The sequence below is a fragment of the Callorhinus ursinus genome, unplaced genomic scaffold (assembly GCF_003265705.2).
Source record: "Callorhinus ursinus isolate GAN/ISIS: 27379988/994484 unplaced genomic scaffold, GSC_fseal_2.0 scaffold4, whole genome shotgun sequence".
Taxonomy (NCBI): domain Eukaryota; kingdom Metazoa; phylum Chordata; class Mammalia; order Carnivora; family Otariidae; genus Callorhinus; species Callorhinus ursinus.
Genome location: NW_027397066.1, coordinates 39,908,988 through 39,919,727, shown reverse-complemented (window position 1 = coordinate 39,919,727; position 10,740 = coordinate 39,908,988). Strand labels below are relative to the sequence as shown.

The 10,740-nt window shown below is 39.8% G+C and overlaps 1 long non-coding RNA gene across 1 annotated transcript in view; it reads right to left on the bottom strand.

The window, feature by feature from the left end:
- Positions 1-6,088: 6,088 nt before the first annotated feature.
- LOC112835972 (uncharacterized) overlaps positions 6,089-10,740 on the bottom strand; it is a 27,721-nt gene continuing 23,069 nt past the window's right edge. The window contains exon 3 of the long non-coding RNA XR_003211350.2: positions 6,089-6,526. This is a non-coding gene — a long non-coding RNA (uncharacterized lncRNA). The remainder of the gene's footprint in view (positions 6,527-10,740) is intronic.

Below are 10,740 nucleotides of genomic sequence, written 5' to 3'. Positions count from 1 at the left end.
GTATTTCTACCAGAAATGAATGACAGTTCCTATTATACCACATCCTTGCTAACTTTTGGTGCTGTCAGTGTTTTGGATTTTAGCCATTCTAATATGTATATAGTGGTATACCACTGTTGTTTTAATTTGCAATTCCCTAATGACATATAATGTTGAGCATCTTTTCATATGGTTATTTGACATCTCCTGCTTCCTGGTTGTTTTTTTTCTTCCACTATAGGTAACCATTTTCTTTTTAATTTTCTTAAAGGATTTTTATTTATTTATTTGACAGAGAGAGAGAGAGAGAGAACAAGCAGGTGAGCAGGGGAGGGAGAAGCAGGCTTCCTGCTGAGCAGGGAGCCTGATGTGGGGCTTGATCCCGGGACCCTGGGATCATAACCCGAGCCGAAGGCAGACACTTGACTGACTGAGCCACCCAGGTGCCCCTAGATAACCATTTTATATTGGTTTTTGGTTTAACCCTACTATTGCTACTTTTAAAAAATAACACACACACACAAACATGTATAGTCCCTCTTTCTTACACAGAAGGTAACATACTGTCCATATTCCATAGCATTTTTTTTTACAGAAGTATAGGATTTCATCATATGGATGTACCAGTATTTCTTAAACCATTCCCTTATTGATGGACATTGAATGGTTTACAACATTTTGCTATGATAAAAATACTACAATGAATAACCTTGTACATACATCATTTCATATTTCTGCCTGTATATCTTTGAGATACAGTTAGAGTTATATGCTGTCCAAGGTTAAATGCATATGTAATTTTGCTAGATATTGTCAAATTCTCCTTATACGATTTCTGCACTCCCACCAGCAATGTATGAAAATGACTGTTTCCCTACAGACTTGCCAATAAGATTTTTTTTGTCAAACTTAAGGATTTTGCCAACATGATAGATGAAAAACTGTAATGTTCTGTATTTTAGCTGGGTGGTGGGTACATGGAAGTTTGTTCTATTCTTAATTACACATTTCATGCATCTAACATATTTCATAAAATAAGCCACCATAAGGAATTTCTTTTAAATAAAATAGGTTTTCTATTTTGGTCTTAGAAGAAATATGCCACTTTTACTGATAATCTAAATGTTGACTAAAGAATTGGAATAATTCATAACTAAAACTGGAAAGAATCTCAGAGGCAAGAAATTTCTGATCCTATCATTTAGCAAATGAAAGCTCTTTGACTCAAAAAGTCAAGTAATTAACTTCAAGTCACATGATTAATGAAAAATAAGCTTACTTTTTAAAAAATTATATTTAAGTAGGCTACACGCCCAATGCGGGGCTTCAATTTATGACCCCGAGATTAAGAGTTTTATGCTCTATAAACTGAGCCAGCCAAGTGCCCCTAAGCTCACTTTTAACTAAAGCTAAAAACTCACTTTATATATTGCAGTCAATATATAAAATTATGAAGAACACTGTCCAAGAAACTGGTAGGCATACCACACATCTTCATGACAATTCCACTAAGTGTAAATGATACAGGAAGTAGAAAAAAAAGATACAGGAAGTAGAATTTATTGCCTCAAAGCCAAGGCTGGACTGACTGCCGCTGTGTGTTTCTTTCTTTCTTTCTTTCTCTCTCTCTTTTTTTTTATGTATTCATTCTCGAGACAGACGGAGAGAGAGAGCAAGAGAGAAAGCAGGAGCAGGGGGAGGAGCAGAAGGAGAGAGACAAGCAGCCTCCACGGTGAACACCGAGCCCCATGCGGGGCTTGATTCCAGGGCCGTGAGATCATAACCTGAACCCAAACCAAGAGCCCAGCGCTTAACTGACTGAGCCACCTGGGCGCCCCTGCTGGGTTTCTAAATGCAGCTGTGAAACCCAATGTCATTTGGTTCTGACAGCCTTATTAATTATCTTTCTCTTTTTTCAGCTTTACAGTAGACTAGATCAGCTAATGGGCTTCCTGCAAATAGTCCCCGAATTTATGATACGAATCTGTAGACAAGGCCTGTAAGTATTAGAAATTCTCTGTCAATCTTGCTATGACAAACTTGTTTGTAATTCTTGAGAGCAGAGTATGGAGAAATACCTTTTTGAATTGGATCTATTCTTATGGGGTGGCAAGATGAGACTGCAGTGGCTTCACAGTTTTATTCTCATTTTATGGTGCAGATACTTAAAGTATTTTGTATTAAATTTGCATTCTGAGGCTTCTTAACAGAAGCAACAAGGTGCAACCAATTACCCATTGATATTATTCAAAACAAAAGAAAAATAATGTTTTGGTTCAGGATCCAATGTAATCTGGGATTTTGTAACTGCATGCAGTTGCCATTTTGCTTGATTTTTCTATCTTGAATTCAATTCCTCAGGTTTTCTTTGTGACTTTGACATTTTTGAAGCATCAGGCTTGTTACTTTGTAGAATGTCCTTCAGTTTGAATTTGTCTGATGGTCCCTCGTGCTTAGACTCAGGTCATGCATTTGGAGCAGGAGTAACACAGAAGTGGGGCACCTGGGGGGCTCAGTTGGTTAAGTGTCGGACTCTTGGTTTTGGCTCAGGTCATGATCTCAGGTCATGAGATCAAGCCCTGCATTGGGCTCTGTGCTCAGCACAAGTCTACTTGAGATTCTCTCCCTCTGCCCCTCCCTGCCACTCACGCGTGTGTGTGCGTGCTCTTTCTCTCTCAAATAAAATAAATAAATAAAATCTTAAAAAAAGGGGGTAATACAGAAGCAACACTGTTCTCAGTGCATCATGTCCTACATATATTGATGTGTCCCAGTAATCATGATGTTAGCTGCAGCTACTTGTGTTAAAGCAATGTCTATATGGTTTCTCCACTGTAAAGTTACTATGTTTTTTTCTTTGTAAGTAAAAAGCAATTTGTGGGGAGATATTTTGAGATTATATCTTTTTTTTCTTTTTTAGCGAGGGGCAGGAGGGGTAGAGGGAGAGGGAGAATCCTAAGCCAGCTCCATGCCCAATGCCAGCCTTGAGATCATGACCTGAGCTGAAATCAAGAGTTGGATGCCCAACTGAGTCACCCAGTGTCCCTTGAGATTATATATTGTTTCTCATCAAACTTTTACTTAGCCAATCATCCACTGATGATTCTTGACTGAACCAATAGTTACTGTGATGGTCACCAAATGGTGGCATAAAGATATTTTTTAGTTTGGATTTTTTTAAAATATGTTTTGTTTACATGTTTATAAAATGTATCTGATGCCAGAGAAAATCAAACAGCTCAAATCAGTGACCCAGAGAGGTTGTGAAATGGCAACGACAAGTAATTTGCAAAATTAACAAAGACTAATTAAAAGTCAGAATGAACAAGTCTCTCACTGCTTAACCCTGTCTTTTGATCAGTAACTATAAGAGGTGAAAGAAAGCTTGAGAAACACTTTAAATTTTATTTGTCACACATGCCTTGGGAGATAAATAAAAACGGTCCAACACTTAATGTAAACTTGAAAAAGGATGTTCATGGGCTTAATTGGAGCTTACTCTCACATCAAGAACTTATCACTGGGATGAAATTAACTCTACTAATGAATTCGAGCCCTACAAGACTGCTTCCATATGCCTTGCTTTCATATTTCTCCAAAGAAATTTGAGTGTTTCCTTATTAATAACTTAAACAAAATTAATTATTAAATATTTAAAACATACAGGAAATAATATTACAACCATTTACTCACCACTCTGAATTTAAATATTTACATTTTATCATCTTTGCTTAAGAATGTTTTTTCTCTAGGGGCACCTGGATGGCTCAGTTGGTTAAGTGTCTGTCTTTGGCTAAGGTCATGATCTCAGGGTCCTGAGATCGAGTTCTGCATTGCTCCGCAGGGAGTCTGCTTCTCCCTCTCCCTCTGTCACTCCCCTAGCTCGTGCTTGCTCTCTCTCTCTCTCAAATGAATAAATAAAATCTTCAAAATAAGAATGTTTTTTCTAAATAAAAAAATATATTATATATACTTATCTAACATTGTTTTATGCATGTCAAATGTATCCTATTACCATTTAATTTCATTTTTACTTAGTATAATATTTTTGAAATTTATCCACCTTGATACATGTAGATATGATCTACTCATTTTAACTACTTATGGAAATCCATTGTATGAATAATCACGTTGTTTATTCATTTCCCAGCTGATAGAGAACTAGACTGTTTTTATGTTTTTATTTATTACTGTCTCAAAAGGTGTAATAAATATCCTTGTTTTTTTTTTTTAAGATTTTATTTACTTAACAGAGACAGACACAGTGAGAGAGGGAACACAAGCAGGGTGAGTGGGAGAGGGAGAAGCAGGCTTCCTGTGGAGCAAGGAGCCCGATGCAGGGCTCGATCCCAGGACCCTGGGATCACGACATGAGCCGAAGGCAGACGCTTAACGACTGAGCCACCCAAGTGCCCCTATCCTTGTGTGTTCTTTGTGTATATGTTGGGCAAGTTTCTCTGTAGTAAAAAAAATTGCCCTGAGTCATGGTGTAACCACATCTTCAGTTTTACTATGTATTGCCAAATTTGTTTCCAAATGTTTGTACCAATTTAAACTCCTATCAGCAACTCATATCCTCTCCTATACTTGGTGCTGTCAGACTTTATACTTTGTTTCCAACTGGAAGGATATGAATGATCTTTTTATTACTTAAATTTGCATTTCCTTTTTTTTATGAACTATTGAAGTATAATTGACATACAATGTTATATTAGTTTCAGGTCTACAACATAGTGATTTGACAATTCTATACATTACAAGATGCTCACTGTAAGTATAGTTACCATCTGTCACCATACAATGTTATTACAATATTGATGATATTCTCTATGTTGTACTTTTCATCCCTGTGACTTATTTACTTTATAACTGGACATTTGTACCTCTTAATCTCCTTTACCTATTCTACCCATCCCCCTAAGCCCCTGCTCTCTGGCAACCACCAATTTGTTTTCTGTATTTATGATCTGTCTTTGTTTTTTTTATTGCTTGTTTCTTAGATTTCATATAGAAGTGAAATCTTATGGTATTCATCTTTCTTTGTCTGACATATTTAACTTAGCATGATACCTCTATCCCCATCCAAGTTGCTGCGAATGTCAAAATCTCATTTTTTTTAAAGATTTTATTTATTTTTTAACAGAGAGAGAGAGACAGCGAGAGGGGGACACAAGCAGGGGGAGTGGGAGAGGGAGAAGCAGGCTTCCCACTGAGCAGGGAGCCGGATGTGGGACTCGATCCCAGGACCCTGGGATCATGACCTGAGCCGAAGCAGATGCTTAACGACTGAGCCACCCAGGCGCCCCAATCTCATTCTTTTTTATGGCTAACATTCCATCTTCTTTATCCATCCATCAGTCATTGGGCACTTGGGCTGCTTCCATATCTTGGCTACAGTAAATAATGCTACAAAAAACATAGGGGTGCATGTATCTTTTCGAATTAGTGTTTTCATTTTCCTTGGGTAAATACCTACTATTGGAATTACTGGATTGTATGGTATTTCTATTTTTATTCGTTTGAAGAAACTCCATACTGTTTTTCACGGTGGCTTCTTTTCATGTTTTTGCTATTGGGTTTTTCTTTCTCTGTGATATACCTGTTTATATCTTTGCTCATTTTTGTTTGGGTTGTCATTCTTCGTAAGAGTTCTTTATTATGGATCTTAATCTTTTTTTCTATGCCTTGCAAACACTTTCTCTCTCCTTTATATTGATTACTTTGTTTTTAAGGCTCTAGATAAATAGAAATTTTAAGTTTAATGCAGCTAAAAGTATTAATCATATCATTTCATTTGGTTTATGTCTTAACTACCAGACAATTGGCATAGTACTTAGAGAATTTACCTGGATGAGACCTATTTGTCTGTGTTATACATTCCCTGGTTCTATATCCCTAAAATGTCTCTGGAAGCAGAAGAAACTAAGAAAATCCTTAGAGTGTGAAGATAGTGGGTAATCTTAAGACTGGCTGCACTTTGGGCAAATGTCTTCCCTGAGCTAAATGGAAGAGGTTCTCACCAACTCACAGGTCTAGTACACATGGTAACTGAATGAATAAGAGTGCAGTTACCACACAAAGGAAACTTTATTTGAGCAAGTAAGTATAACTTCCAAAGCCCTTACTCCCCAAGCAAGGGTGAATGGGTTCCTTTTATTTAGGGTTAAGATGAATATTTAGAAAGGAGAGCCTTGTCATTGTATGTAGAGGCAGGCATAAAGTAAAGTTTGCACCTTAAGGACACATGCCTATAAACACACTGTATCGTCATGTAAATGAGGCTTGTGCTCTTCCTGGGGTGGGGATTTTAGTATTACAATGAGGTAAGGGTAGTGTCAGTCACTTCATGGGTCACTCCATGGGTCACTCCATGGTCCATCTGCGCAGGTGTGAGTCAGGAGTTAAGCTCAAACTGGTCTGAGTGGTCTGGGCTGCTGGAGCTCTTCATCTGGGCAGTTGTTATTGCTCAAGGTGTAGTTTCGGTTTCCTTCACAGGAGGCTGGTCAGGTCTTTTGCCAGAGTAAGAGATAAGGTGGAGAAAAAAGAGCTTAAGGAAAAATGTGGGACAAAGGTCAGTGGGTACAAGCAGGTGAGCAGTAAAGGTCAGGTTTTGGGGTCTGGTTGGTGACAGTATCAGTTTTTGTTTTGTTTTGGGGAGGGCAGGAGTTGAACCAGATAGATGGGCTTTTGTTGCTTAACAATTATTATCATTCACATTATTCCTTTTTTTTTTTTTAAGATTTTATTTGTTTATTTGAGAGAGTGAGTGAGAGAGAGAGAGAGCACACATGAGCAGGGGCAGAAGGAGAGGAAGAAGCAGGCTCCCTTGCTGAGCAGGGAGACGTGGGGCTCAGTCTCAGAACACTGGGATCATGAGCTGAGCCGAAGGCAGACGCTTAACCGACTGAGCCACCCAGGCGCCCTGGAATATGCTACTCTTTAAAAAAGAAAAACTTGGGTGCCTGGGTGGCTCAGTTGGTTAAGCGACTGCCTTCGGCTCAGGTCATGATCCTGGAGTCCCAGGATCGAGTCCCACATCAGGCTCCCTGCTCAGCGGGGGGGGGGGGTGGGGGGGGGGGGGGGGTGTCTGCTTCTCCCTCTGACCCTCTTCCCTCTCATGCTCTCTGTCTCTCATTCTCTCTCTCTCAAATAAATAAATAAAATCTTTAAAAAAAATAAAAATAAAAAACAAAAACTTAAACATTACTGCATAGGAGTTGCCAAGATATCTCTCATAACATCCTGCTATGTAGGAAAGATGTTAGGGTTTGAAGCCAATGGCCAAGAAAGAAGGTGGTTTTATGAAAGCATGGGGCCAGGACTTGTGGGCTGAAAGAGCTGCATTGGGGTCATGAGGAGTGGCCTATTATATACTTTCAAGTTGGGAGGGGGATAGCGAAAGTCTCTAAGGAATTATGGAAGCAAGGTTTCCATGACCTTGAGGGGGCTAGCTATTGTTGGGGAAAGGTCATTTATTACTGTCTTGTAAAACCTTAGTCATGAGACCTTTCAGATGTATATCAGTGTGTCATATGCTTGGCGGATGATTGCCAACCTGTATCTTGGGGGGTAGAGATAAAGGAAGTTTGCAAAGGAATTTTTATATGTTAAAGTAACTTACAGGATCCTGGGGGTCGGGCTAAGATTGCCTTCTGCCCTATTGACATCGAGCGAGGCAGCCAAGTTCCTAGAGGAATGTCACTCTGCCTGTTTCAGGGACTTGTCAGTGGGCTATAGGTAGTAAGAAAATTTAATTTTTCTTTTGCCTTTGTTTCCCCCATCACTCTTAGTTCTGTGGATGACAGCTGGGATTTGTAACACCTGATGCCTACTGCTATGTCATTTGTTAAGAAATTTCTTTCCTGGAAGAATTAGACGAGGCACTACTTTGCATATCCATAATGAAACAGCTCATACCCTACTCTGTCTTGCTGAATGCTTGAATAGTAGGATGTATGTACAAAGATGACACGCTACCTATCTTTCTTCCACCAGGGAGAACAAGGTAGCACAGCGTCCTTTTGAATGACTGTGGGAAGTAGAAAAATTACTTTCTCCCTAAGACGAGTGGGGTGAATCAAGCCAAGGTTTAAAATCCTTGATGAATTTTCCTCATTATGCAAACTGTTTTAAAGCAAAATTAAAGAACAATCTATTAATCATTACTAATACTTAAAAATTATACCCTTACTTCCCGGATTCTCCATAGACATTTAACTTCCGGAGAGGTGGGGCAGAGAGAATCGCTGCCTTTTCATGCTCTCTTGCATGTTTCTAAGTGATGCTTTCCTCATTTTCTAAGATACTCTCTCTAGCCTGTACTAAGGACTGTCTTTGTTCTTAAACTATTGAGTTTATTTTTAATATAAAATCATGACTTTTTTAAAAAAAGATTTTATTCATTTACTTGACAGAGACACAGCGAGAGAGGGAACACAAGCAGGGGGAGTGGGAGAGGGAGAAGCAGGCTTCCTGCTGAGCAGGGAGCCCGATGAGGGGCTCGATCCCAGGACCCTGGGATCATAACCTGAGCCGAAGGYAGAYGCTTAACGACTGAGCCACCCAGGCGCCCCTATATAAAATCATTACTTTAAATTCAGTAAAACAGCTAACAAGGAGAGTTTTTAAAAAATAAATTTGAAAAGGTGATCATAGAAAGAATACATGCTAATTGTAGAATATGGAAAATATACCAAAAAAAAGAATATAAAAATCTATAAGCATACCACCCAGAGGTAACACCTATTAATATTTTATATCATAATTTCAGTGTTTTTCCTATGCATATATCTGTACATTTTAACCAAAGATGAAATCATAAAGTCCATCGGTTTTATAAATTTATTTTTCCCTATTCTTTTTTGGTATGACATGTAAAATATGTCACTAAATATTCTTCTTTTTCTTTAAGATTCTATTTATTTATTTGACAGAGGGAGAGAGAGATCACATGCAGGGGGAGTGACAGAGGGAGAGGGAGAAGTAGGTTCCCAGCTGAGCAGGGAGCCCAATGAGGGACTTGATCCCAGGACCCTGGGATCATGACCTGAGCCACAGGCACACTTAACCAACTGAGCTACCCAGGTGCCCCACTAAATATTCTTCTAAAACATTATTATACCTGGGGCGCCTGGGAGGCTCAGTCGTTAAGCGTCTGCCTTCGGCTCAGGTCATGATCCCAGGGTCCTGGGATCGAGCCCCGCATCGGGCTCCCTGCTCAGCAGGAAGCCTGCTTCTCCCTCTCCCACTCCCCCTGCTCGTGTTCCCTCTCTCACTATGTATCTCTCTGTCAAATAAATAAATAAAATCTTAATAAAAACATATCTAAGACATTCTTATATTTATATTTATATAAAATATGCATAGTATTCTATCATAGGGTTGGGTCATAATATATGTAAATATACCAAATCATTTTAAATTTTTATGTTATGAATTCTAATGATGAAGCTCATTTTTTTTTTAAGATTTATTTATTTATTTGACAGAGAGCACAAGCAGAGGGGTTGGCAGGCAGAGGGAGAGGGAGAAGCAGACTCCCCACTGAGCAGGGAGACCAATGTGAGGCTCAATCCCAGGACCCCGGGACTATGACCTCAGCCGAAGGCAGACTCTAAACCGACTGAGCCACCCAGGAGCCCCAGTAAAGCTTATTCTTAATAACTTTTTAATTAATCAATTAATTAATTAATTAATTTAAAGATTTTATTTATTCGAGAGAGAGAGTGAGAATGAGCAGGGGGAGGGGAAGAGGGAGAGGGAGAAGCAGACTCCCCGCTGAGCAGGGAGCCCAATGCGAGGCTCAATCCCAGGACCCCAGGATCATGATCTGAGCCAAAGGCAGTTGCTTAATCGAATGAGCCACCCAGGTACCCCTTAATAACTTTTTACACATGTCCATGAATAGTCCTTTAGGATATAGCCCCAGTGATGTGGGAAACAAAAGCAAAAGAAATGTAGCTTAAATTGAAATCTCCTCACAGTTTGCAGCCCACTGATAGATACCTGAAGCATGCAGAGCGTGACCTTCCTCAAGGACCTCGTGGCTGCCTTTAGTGCCTTAATGTTTAAAAGTAACACTATCTTGGCAGCAGCTGGCCGGCCCCTCAAGATCCTGAAAGTCTTGCTTCCAGATTCCTTGGAGACTTGCGCTATCTCTAACCCCCACTAATTGAAAAGTATACAATCAGTCATTCCTCACAATCCCAGTACAGCTCTTTCTGGCCACAGGTCCTGTCCCATGAGTAGGGAAGGGGTTAAGGTATAGACAGGAGAGATTGGAGCCCCCCACTCTAGGCTCCCAAACTATTCCTGGCAGGTGGAGATGCTGAGACAGAGCTGAACAAGAGATAAGGGAACAAACCAAGATGGCACAAGAATCTCAAGGCCACAAGCTTCCCAGTCAGTTCTCAACAAAAGCCTGCCCCTAAAAGCCCTCAGTGGCCACCCATTTGGGACCCCTCTCACTCTAGAGAGCTTTTTTCTTTCCTTTCTTCTCTTACCTTCACTTAATAAACTTTCACTTCACTTCACCCTTTTGTGTCCGTGAGATTCATTCTTCGACTCCGTGAGACAAGAACCCTGCAATCCTGCAACACCAGGATGGAATCGCTCATTCAAATGGTACATAAATTTTTAGGACTGTTCATATTTACTCTAAAATTTCCCTTGTTAAAACTTATGTAATTTAGGGGCGCCTGGGTGGCTCAGTTGGTTAAGCGACTGCCTTTGGCTCAGGTCATGATCCTGGAGTCCCGGGAT